This window comes from Protopterus annectens, chromosome 5.part0, assembly GCF_019279795.1.
Source record: "Protopterus annectens isolate FY-2018-M chromosome 5.part0, PAN1.0, whole genome shotgun sequence".
NCBI classification, from domain to species: Eukaryota; Metazoa; Chordata; order Ceratodontiformes; family Protopteridae; genus Protopterus; species Protopterus annectens.
In genome coordinates, this window is record NC_056735.1 from 267,741,670 (window position 1) to 267,754,351 (window position 12,682).

Below are 12,682 nucleotides of genomic sequence, written 5' to 3' on the forward strand. Positions count from 1 at the left end.
CTTTACTGAGACAAAGAAATGTTAGGGGCTGCCATTGCTGTTATAAGGTGACATATGCAACATGCTGAGGGTGGTGACAATGGAAATGCTGCTGGACAACCCACAGTGAGGAGACGGAGAAGAGTGTTCAGGCCCAGGGTAACCTACCAGGGGCTACAGAGATCTCCTGCAGCAAATTGTTGAGCTGTGCAGGCCACGCCTCACACACAGAACCAACAGAGGGGAACCCATCCCAGTGGAAACCAAGGTATGTGTTGGCCTAAGAATATTAGCAACAGGTACCTTCCAGAGTCCAACTGGTGATATGATGGGGATATCACAGGCATCAGCATCCAGGGTACTACACCAGTTCCTGGATGCCATGTCAGCACATGTCGGTGATCATGTATATTTCCCCAATTCCCGTGAGGTATTGGCCAGCAATATGCATCTCTTCCAGCAAATAGCGGAATACCCTGAGGTAGTGGGTGCAATAGACTGCACGCACATATGCATCAAAGCACCAGCCGGTGAGTGGGGTGGGGTCTACTTCAACCGCAAGGGCTTCCCCTCCATCAACTGCCAGGTCATGTGTGATGCCCAGGGCATAATACTGAATGTGTGTGCAGGCTGCCCTGGTAGCTACCATGATTCCCATATCTGGCATCTGACGCAACTGTACCAGACATTTGCCAATGGGGACATCCCACATGGTCACCTAGTGGGGGATGCTGGCTATGCACTGGAGCCATGGCTGATGACACCCATCAGAAACGCACACACACCTGAACAGGGACGCCATAATGAGGCACACGCACAAACACATAATGTAATAGAGGGTGTGTTTGGGCTGCTCAAGTCACGGTTCCGGTGCCTGGACACATCTGGTGGAGCCTTGCTGTACTCACCAACTACATGTACCCAAATTGTCATGGTATGTGCTATGCTACATAATATAATCCTGCGAAAACAGCTGCAGCAGGATCAGCATAGGCCTGGGCCAAACAGCCCCCACCATTGCCAAGGCCATCACAGGCAGAGCGTGACTCGGAGGAGGAACATCCTGAGCCTGCCCCAGTAGGCAGAAGGAGGCGTGCCCAGTATGCTTTGGCCTTGGCAAAGAGGCAACGCATAGCACATACACTGGCTCAGTAGGATCTCTGGAAATGATACCCCTCTCCGACTCGCACATAAAGTAAAAGGGATGCCTAAGTAGACACTACCTGCTTCCAAACATGTGCAGGGAGTGTAGTATGTGCATCTGACATAGGCAGCCCTGCAGCACCACCTAAGGCATGAATGCCATGTGTTAAGCAATATAAAGCAGTGCTAAACAGCAATTACCACCATGTAGTATATGCAAACAAAATTGCACACACCAACTAGCACAACTGTGGTCAATGTTCAGTAATATTGGGCAACGTCCAGCAATGTTGGTGAATATTGAGCAATGTCAGACAAGCCTGGTCTAAGTAGGGCATAGCTGAACAAAAGCTAACATGCTCATATTTGCTTAACAGACCCTTAAGCAGTGTGGTCTGCTCAGTATGAAAATATAAATCAGTGATGGGCCTCGAACCCAGGGTACTGTGCACTATAGCCAAAGTACTGAACCACTAAACCATGACAGTATTGCAGTGGTCCACCTGTATGACGGAATGTTGATAAGTCTATGGAAAGTATTCCATGGAAACCCTGCAGGCACAGCATAATCCTTGTTGAGTTATGACACAAAGGTGAGTCCTGCAGTGAGAACAGAACCTGACTTCCAACACACACAGTATAAATGTTAATATTGGTCATGTTCGCACACATCAGCAAATGTAGTGGACCTCAGATAGCAACATACTGAAGGGTCACACTGGGCATGCTCACACACTTGAATAAATGAGACAAATGTCAGGCAACAAAACATGTAATGTCAGAACTGGGCATGCTCACACACTTAGGCCATTTCTGGCAGTTGCATGTGTTAACCCAGGAACCTGTCACTATACAGCAATCCGCCCTGTGCACACAGTTATATGACAACAGACACATCTATAATATAGTGGAACCCTATCATAATCAAATATGTTCTGCAGATACTGAAGTTCTTCATGGAAACTGGTAAAGCAAAGATGATAAAGACCTGCAAACAGTATCAGCAATAAACATTGTGCATCTTGAACATTAGCATAGGTTCAGAGGTCGATACTAGGCTATCTGCCCTAGGGCATGTACAAGCCTAGCCAGAGTATGTTTGGCATTCGCAACCCTGTCAGATTACTACACTGTGTGTGTGAATAGTAGGTCAGACAAGATAGCCCATGTACATTTATGCTAGTGTGCCTCTGTCTAGCAGGGACACAGAAGATATCCCAGGGGTAAATATACAATAACCCATACAGTCATCAAGATGTCTCCAGTAGATGGTCAGTGGGTGGCTCTGTCTATGTGAAACTGGGATTACATTCTGTAGTGAGTGGAGCATCTGGGATAAGAATCTGTCCCTCCACAATGTCCTATTAACATCTGTGCTGAGGTATACGTCCCTGCAGTGTGTAGCTCCAAGGGAGTTGGATATCCTGAGGTGGAGCATGTCCAGTAATTCTGGTTTGGGTATAGCTCTAAACAACAGGCACACATCATATCTGAGTAGGTGGTAAACGACTGAGTAGAGCTGGAGTTACTGCATCTGAACTTTGCAGGGCATCTGTGTGAGTCCCTAGATCTGCTTGGTGAGGACCGTCCATGGCCAGTACAGCTGCTGCATGTGTCAGGTAAGGTACACCCCAAATGTGGCATTGTAACCAAGCATGGATGTGATGAGTATAGGGGCACAATGACCTCACTCGATCTAGATGTGAAACCATATGGGATAAGGTGGCACACATAGAAGGTGTGTCCAACCACCTTGGCAACATGAATGTTAAAGGCGACAGTACGAACAAGTGATGTCCCCAAACCCCTAACAACTCCTACAGTATATAATGGAGTAATACCTATGTGGTAATGTGTGGGCATGTTGTTACTCCCAAAGGGGATGACTATGCAACTAATGGCATTTAGCTGTAGGCCATGGCTCAGGCACCAGTCATCCATCTCTGTGAGACCCTGATTGAGTATGCATGTGGCAGCTGGAGAGTTGATCATGGCAGCCAGTTTGCAGTCAAGTGCAAACATGTTCAACCATATTCCCCCTGTGATAGCCTGTACGTAAGACAAATATATACTGAACAAGAGAGATCCCAGGACCAAGCTGTGTGAGATGCCATGTGTAACTGGTGTATAGTCAGACATGGCACCTGCAATCCTGACCATGTGGGTGCTATCCCTGATCTAGGTATCAATCCATTGTGTGAGATATGTGTCCAAATTTACGCTGGTGAGCCTATGCATAATGGCCCAGTGGGTTATTGTGTCGAATGGTTTTGCAAGGTTCAGGTAGGCTGTGTGGATAGCCGTCCCTATATCGATGGAGCTGTTAGCCATTTAAAGAATACCTACAGGTTCAAGAGGCATGATCTGGCCACAACAATGCTGAAATGAGTAGGATATAGTGTCTGTAGGTTCCTGATGTCTATGTGTAGGAGTCCTATGACAATATGCTCCTTGCATTGCAGAACAGGCTACATAGGCTTATAGGGCAATATTGTCTGTGGTCCGTTGTGGCACCAACTCTGTGGAGTGGGACCACTGTCCCAGTACGCCGTTCCTTGGGTACATATCCTGTGGTAACTCCATTATTGAACAGTGATGTGATGTGATGGTTGCGTTTGTCACGATGCTCGTGTATGATGCAGGCTGGGACACCATCTGGTCACATTGATACTGTGACGTACGCTGTGGGGAGGGCAGCACTCACCTGTTACTGTGTGATTGTCAGGGAGGTTATAGTCTGTTGGGATGGATAGTTGCTCCTTAGGGGGATGGGTGGGAGACATCTGCACTGAACCTGTTTGCCAGGATGTAGGCAATGCCAGTGGGTTCAGGGTAGGTTTAGTCAGTATGCAGTAACTCACAGCATATCAGTGAGTGTCCACCCAGGTTCCTGACATAACTGAAGAAGGTCGTGTGATAGTCCTACATGTTAGGTGCAATTGTCTGGTAGAAGCGGCCCTTAGAAAAGTCCATGAGTGGTTGTGGCTGTCTGCTAGTACAGATCACAGATGCCTTCCCAGTCTGGGATTGTGCTGTATCATGTAGTAGCATCCTCCTGACGTTGTACATCTTATTAATGGCTGGGGTCTAGCAGACAGGTCCGCTGCCATTGTAGTAGTGGGTCTTGTTGTTATTTGGGATAGCACAATCCATGCAGTCCACTAGGTGTCCATAGAATGTGTATGTAAATGATGCAGCAGTGTGAGCCGTACATGGCACTGTCTCAGGATCTCTGAAGGATACCACCTTGCTTCGGTGAAGTGAGATGTTGGCTCATGAGAAGTACACCAAGATTACCCAGGATGGGTGTGTGGAGGGTATATGTATGTCCTGTGAGATACATGTATGTTCTGACCTTACCAATGAGGGGTATATCGCTGGTGTGGAACATAGAGTCCCCATGTTGGTGATGAGCAGGTCCAATATGTATTCCCCCTTGTGGTTGTGCTGACTGGTTGTGCCAAAGCATATGAGTCCACAAATTGTAGTGACTGTTGGGTGAGGTTGTCTGGGCTTGAGTAGTATCCCCAGTCAATATGTGTGTATATGAAATCACACAATATAATGGCGTCTGTGGAGACATTCATATTCTCCATAGTTCCCACAAAAGTCGAGTGTGTTTCCTGAGTTTGGGAGTGTGTTCTGTAGCAGGCAACAAACTGAAAGGCAGTATTGCACAATGGTAGTTGTATATGTATGGTCTGTGATGCTTTGTGGAGTGCTAATAACCTGGAGGTGTGTATATTTGTGATGTATATGGATATTCCCCTTAGTTGTGTTGTCTGTTCCAAGTCTTGTTGTCAGACAGCATGGTATGAAACATAACCTGGTAGTGCTTGTGTGCATAAGCGAGCCTAAACCAGGTGTCTGTCAGTGCACAGACATTGCTCTCCTCCATACTGAGGAGAGTCCTGAGCGGCCACAATATGAGGTTAACACAACTGTTGTTGAGCAGCATTACCCTTAGTTTCATTTAACCTGTAATGTCTATGGAGGTGGGTTTGTCTTCTGAGCCCTGCTTAAAAAAGGCACTCTGGTGGTAGCAAGAGCCTTAGCCAGCATACCAAAGTCCAAGGGTGACGGGTGCAAGCTGTCCATAGTGAAGCTACGTGGCATGTTGAGCATGTCACCATACGCTGACAGACACTGTATCCCCTATGAATGAAACAAATTTGTTAGCCAACTGTTAAATGTGATATGTGTGTCCGTATACTGTGACATCATAATTGGTGGGTGTAAGATGGTAGACAAGGTCAGGGTCATGCTGGCCTGGGGTACATGATCAGAGTGTACCTCCATGTATCATGTCATGTGGTCCAGGGAGTAACGTCTGAGGTTACACACACCAGCATGGACAATGATGGTGCCAGTCTTGTACTTGCTTTGGAGTGACCTGACTGCCTGTGTTATGTGGCAGATCCTGGCAACCAACAGACAACCCAAAGTGACTATTCCCTTGTCAGGGTTGGTGAATGGTACGTCAGTGTGTCTGAACATAAGTGTCGCCTATTACAAGTGTATTAGGTGTGTTGTTTAGCCCGAAGGGCAGTGACTGTGTGGCACACTGACATTGTGAACTTAGTGATATGTGGGTATTGTAGTGGAGTAGCAGGTGTATGTGTGTCTGCTTTGGAGGTCTCTGCTGCTTAGGTAGAGTACATTTACAGCATCTGAGTATGTCAATGTGTGCTAATGTGGTTTGAGTGCTGTTGCCAGAGGATATGTGAGACTGATATGTGGAGTGTGTGGTTACCTTCACCACCTGATAGACTGTGCCAGTCATGGGTTGAGAGAGTTCAGCTCCCTGTATGTCTATATAGGTACATCTCACACATATATCTGAGTTTGTCGGGAGGAGAAGAGGGTTGTCTGTGCACATGAGGCAGATGTGACATTGTGTCAATATCACAATATCCACCAGCTGGACTGAAGAGTACACACAGAACTGACCCCTGGACATGCCAGGATATTATCATGACATACTCTGTAGCCTGATCACAAAGGATCAGTAGGGTGTTAAGCGTGTAAAAGAGTATAACAGGGATTAGTGCTCATGTTCGTTAGTGTTTTGTAAAGAGGAGCTGAGAAGGAGTCCAGACTGAATCATGACACCTCCTTCAGCTATGTCATAAATATCAATGTACACACATATATGTCCTGAGTCAGGGCCAACTGTACCTGAGTGTCAATGCCGACATCATAACAGACAGACCCATATGTACATACCCATCCCCCACTGACAATAGTCCACATCATCATACCAGGAGATATCACATGTAGAATGGATGAGCAGCTACCCCCACTGACAAAAGCATGGCAGCAGGTGGAATACATTGATTCCCAATATGTGTCATGCACAAACTACAGAACAAACAGATCATGCACCTGAACAGTCAGCGAAGCCACACCCCCTACACAGGATGTGGAACCGTTGAATGTGTCACAGCTACATATGGCACTCCCCACAAGTGCTGGTGCACAACACACCATGGGAAGTCAAGTCCAGTATGCCTATAAGGTCTGATCTGCAAGGTCATGGAGTCCATCATGGTTGCAGTCATAAACAGAGCTATTGGGAGCTGACACACACACAACCCTACCAACTGTGGTATGTTCATGTGCGGATCATGGTTCCCAATCATGCTAGACTGTTTGCAAGGCAGCCACCCAGGACATACATCAATGAACACATCTACACATGTGTCATATAGACTTTGAATAGCCCTTTATCAACATCCCAGATACATGTAGTATCCACAAAACCAAGAAGCTGTGCATAAATATGTGTTGACATATGACGGAATGTCAATGTGTCCACAGATAGATCACACAAGGTAAGGATACTGAGGTCATGTTCAAGCTGTTGACACCTGCTGACCCTGGAATGGCATAAAACAAAGTGTACACACATCACCATGTCCAGTCTGATGATGTCACCATCCTATAAATACAGCAGGAGAAGGGAAACCAGCCAGTAAAGCAAATAGCGCGCCATGTTAATGTGTCTCTTTCCAGTATCATAACATAGTTAGGTAGGGTACAAATCCAAAAACTGTAGCAAGGGAACAAAGCCTCCAGGTGGAAGAAAACACAGGTAACAGGAACAAACCAAATCCACTGGAAGCACCACACAGAGATGCCAATGGCTGTAGCAAAAACTTCTTTATTGAAGGCAAAAACAGACACAAGCGCTTTCACGTAGCTGAACTACGCTTCTTCAGGTGTAACAAAGTGTAAAAATGAACAACCATTTATACAAAATTTTTTGGCGCTCAAACTTAACTAATTGAAACACTAATTGAATAATCAAAGCACTCTCCAGTGTTAGTTTAAAGAAACATCACAAGTACATTCAAATAACACTGTTAAAGGGTAGATGAAAACATTAAAAATATTTAAAATGCATGAGCAACATATATAAATAGTCACAGTTGGCATACAACATACTCAATATGCATTGAATAAATTATGCTGCGACGACAGAAGAGCATGTTCAACTGCAAGGCTAACGGTATGCACCTGCTGACAAACCAAACTCACTAAGAACACAAAATACATAAGGGTATCAAGATATTCACTTAGAACCACAAGTTAAGATACTCTGCAATCAAAAAAATATATAAAATGCAGTGGTACGCTAAAAAAGTTAAAAAATGTGTAGGGGCTCTCATGTTATAATCGCTGAACTGAGCTCATCCTGAGCTTCTAGTAACGAGAGCATCAAGTTAAGGAGCAAAACAAACACATCAAAAAATACCTAAAAGATAGGCATAATGTTAAAATAGCTAAACTCCACTAGCAAATATGTTGCTCATATGATAGCTGTTCACCAGGATAACTAAAATGTATTGTTATTGCTGCGAAATGCAGAAGCGTGAAAATCACTAACAACGATTCAAAACAAATCAAAACAACCATCGCTGCAGATGGACGTCGGAAGACTAACCTGGATCGTATCGGCTAGCTGCCATGAGCTTGCACATCATCCTGCCTTGTAGATGGTACAAATAAATCTCATCAAGATGGTAAAAAAAAAAAGCATTCCACTGTGGTATTCCATCAAAAAAAGAGTTCATGTCGACACTGCTGAAGCAGGTCCGACAATATAAAGCGTCCTACATGCTATAGTTAGGTAGGGATTTGAATCCTGCAAAGTGTGTGTGTGTGTGTGTGTGTATGGGGGGTGTGTGTGTATGTGTGCAGTTTCCTTTGAGAGGTGTTCCCTTTTTGGAGACTGGGAAAACTCAGTAAAGGAGGTACATTCCTCTTTGGAAAGTCTGATGATGTCAAATCCTACAAATACCGCAGGAGAAGGGAGACCAGCCAATAAAGCAAATAGCATGCCGTGTTAGTGCGTTTCTCTCTAGTATCATAACATAGATAGGGGTTTGAATCCTGTGAGTGTGTGTATGTGTGCAACTGTCTTTGAAAGGAGTGCCCATTTTGGAGACTGTGAAAACACACTAAAAGAGGTACATTCCTCTTTGGAAAGTCTGATGATGTCACCATCCTACAAATACTGCAGGAGAAAGGAAACCAGCCAATAAAGCAAATAGCGTGCCATGTTAGTGCGAATCTTTCTAGTATCATAACATAGCTAGGTAGGGGTTTGAATTCTGCAAACAGTGAGTATGTGTATGTATGCAATTGTCTTTGAAAAGAGTCCCCTTTTTGGAGACTGTGAAAACACACTAAAAGAGGTACATTCCTCTTTGGAAAGTCTGATGATGTCACCATCCTACAAATACTGCAGGAGAAGTGAAACCAGCCAGTAAAGCAAATAGCATGCCGTGTTAGTGCATCTCTCTCTCTCTAGTATCATAACATAGTTAGGTAAGGGTTTCAATCCTACAAACAGTGAGTGTGTGCAATTGTCTCCAAAATGAGTGCCCTTTTTGGAGACTGTGAAAACACACTAAAAGAGGTACATTCCTCTTTTGAAAGTATGATGATGTCACCATCCTACAAATACTGCAGGAGAAGGGAAACCAGCCAATAAAGCAAATAGCGCGCCGTGTTAATGTGTCTCTCCCTAGTATCATAACATAGTTAGGTAGGGGTTTGAATCCTACAAATACTGACTGCGTGTGTATCACTGTTGGTCAACACGGTGTGGGTTTTGCTTTTACTATGGTATGACATAGTATGATGACAACAGTAAGTGCACTGCAGACATCAGGTATCTGCGTGGCAAATATATATGTGTACATGTCCCCTCAATCACTACATAGGTGTGAAGCCTGCATACTACATGAATACATTTGTTTCCATTGACAGGTTGTGCCGCTGCTACTCAGATCGTAGGTCACATATCTATGTATGTGACATGGCCATCCACTGTCGTGTTCTGTGGCCAAGGTCATCTGTGGCACACACACCCATGACAGTTACTTAAGAGTAGTGTGAGTGAGGGTATATGCCTGGGGTATATGTCAGACATGGTCATACACAACAAAGTCTGCCAAGAATGGACAGTCTTTATAGGTGTACGACTGCCTTGTGGATATGCATTCAGGACTCTAATGTCTGTGATACACCTTCAGACTGCACAATAACTATGGATATGTGGATACCAAGGGACACATGACATAACATGGGTCTGTATGTACACAATGGTACCCGACATACATGTTGAGGGCTACCACCGGTGTGGTACTGATGGGATAGTATGTATAGTACATGAGGATGACTATGCCATAGTTGGCTTACTGCTATACAGCATGTATCACACAACAGGCATCTGTCTGTATGATACCCTTGTGTAGGATATGCGTCCCATCCAGGGAATGCATTGTAGGCCATTCCATGCATTCCCAGATTTGGATGGACACATCCCTAGTGTGTCTGCATGTACCTAAGGGAGCTATATGACAAACAGGTGTGGTCACAGTTGGGTGGCGGTCATCACCACTGGTTAGTGTTATAGTGTAGCACTGGAAGGATCCAATTGATACTGGGTTCTCTACTACTGTGTGTCATTTGTCAGGACATCATCCAATGATTGCTTAAAGTCATGCTGTTGAGGTTGTGTATACTACCAGACTGCAAATCATTGACTGATATTAACGGTATCACCCGCAGCATAGTGTCAACCCATGTCATACACACGTCTACCCATGTTAGTACATAACTGTAGTAGAATGCATACTGGCCATTGAAAGATGCAATGGGATGTTAATAATGTGTACGACAGGGTATGCCACACGTCCCATGTGTCCACTATGCACGTACATCCAGACAGTGTGCACCCACCATGTTCACAGAAGTACACTTGCTAATCTGTACTGCCCACATCACACACTTACTGTCCACTCACTAACACATGCTGGCAACACATCACACATCAGCCAAGTGGCACATGGGTAGATAATACATATTCAGACCTAACAGTGGTGTAAACAATGCTACATTGACAATCAGAGCTTTGATGCATAATGTCTGCTCAGATATACCTACAAGGATGTAGTTAGACTTCCTTGTTGACAAATCGCTATTATTGCTACACTGCTATACTGTCACCCTGTGCATCAGCACCATGTTAGCCTGTTCCTCCGTCGATAATGCAGGTGACAGGAGGCGGCACAGGTATCATCATATGCACAGGGCATTTTGTTGTTTGCCAGAGCCTGACATTGACCCATCCAATCAACATGTCTGTGTGTGTATGTGCGTGTGTGTGGTACAACAGTACAGCATGGGCCAATGTTGATGTAATCTGTGTGTGTATGTGTGAGCCCTAGTTATTTGCTTGTCTGCATGCATACAGCTCCACCATGTTGCTGTCATATATGGTGGTTTGTGGGACAGCCACAGATTGTACCTGCTTAGCTGTGCAGATCACTGTCTCCAGCCACAGACACAGTACCTGTGCCTGGCAGGGGTGCTACGGATGGTATCGGGTACCAGCCCTGACTGGGTACTGTCATCAGAGGCAGAGGTATGATGACTGGACCCATGACCCTGCTAGGACTGGCCAGAGCCACGTGCATGTGGTCTATTGGGATGGACAATGGACAGGCCAGCCCAAGCATTGCTGGGGCTGGTACTGCAACTACGGGAGCGGCTGTGAGCTGTGGGCCATCTGTGACCACTGCCAGCTGTTGCTTTTGCTGGCATGCATCTGCATCGACGTCGCAACCATCCCGCATGGTCCTGGCTTGAGGAAGACATGTTGTGGAGGGCATCTATTGTCTCCCCGCAACGTCTATTAATGACCTTGGTGTATGTCCAGATGGCACCGGCAAGGTCACGGATGCTGTCATTGATAGCAGTGTTATGTGCCCTCTGCACCCTAAGTCCCTGCCTGGTGTACCGTTCCATACGTGCCTGAGCCTGCATTACAGAACGGAACATAGTGGTCATTGTAAGACCTGTGAGGGCATGCCTGCCAGGGGCAATACGTCCACTGGTGCTCCCCCGAGAACCCCTGGACCTCTGCCTATGTGGTACCATTCCGGGTCTATGGCTATGGCTGCTGTGAGGGGATGCACGTGCCATGGGTACCATACTCTCCTGGTCAATGCCAACTGTATGCTGTCCTTCCCCTATGGCGATTGGTGGTGAGGGATGTAATGGCAGTATGAGTGTGCGCATAGATGGGGTTGAACGCTGTGTACTGTCGATTGATGGGCCAACGACAGACCCTGTCAAATCTCCCTGTGCCAAAATACATGTGCCATCATCACCACTATCCATGGCAGTGGCTTCAGGTCACCTGCTGCTTTCGCCAAGCCCTACCTCAGCACCTGTGAGAGGAAGACAGGAAACACATGTTATGGTCTGCACATGCACACAGGCACACAGGCACACAGGAACACAGGAACACATGCACACAGGAACACAGGAACACATGCACACTCCTCACTACAGCAGATACACACACACAGAAATCCAAATCATACTCAATACTGGTTGAAGGTGGGTGAGAGTATCACAAGGCAAACAGTCACGCACACGTGTCAGCATGCAGAATAAGTGTTGACCAAGTCCATGCAGTGTGAGTGTAGACAGCCATAGTTAATGACAGTGTACATGGCTGTGGTGCATGTGTGTACATGTACAGTGATTGCCTACACCCTGGAACACAATGTGTACAAGGAAACGACATTTCTGTGCAAGTATTATAAGCTCTGGAATGTCCTGTGCACCCTCACACACAGGTATACATACCATGGCTGCATGTGTTATCTGTGTGTCACATGGATTTCCATGTCTGATTGCAGTGTCTGTGTCTGTAGCAGATCATTGTGGACACATGTGTAGCACATGCATGCTATGTACACACACACGGGATGAGTGGTGCATGTATACATGATGGGATACCAATCCTGAACATGGCCATTGTAACAGTATGGGGTGTAGTACCATTAGCCATCATCATCATGCATCATGTGGTCACTAAAGTGTGCTAGACCACTGCCTAGCATGCTGTCAATGAACCACAGTGCCGTGGCTAAGTTCACAATTACACAGCCACATTGCACAAGGGTGTGTGAGGTGTCCAATAGGGAGCATTGCCTAACATGACTGTGTTATGTGTTGAGGAGTGTTGCACAGCCCC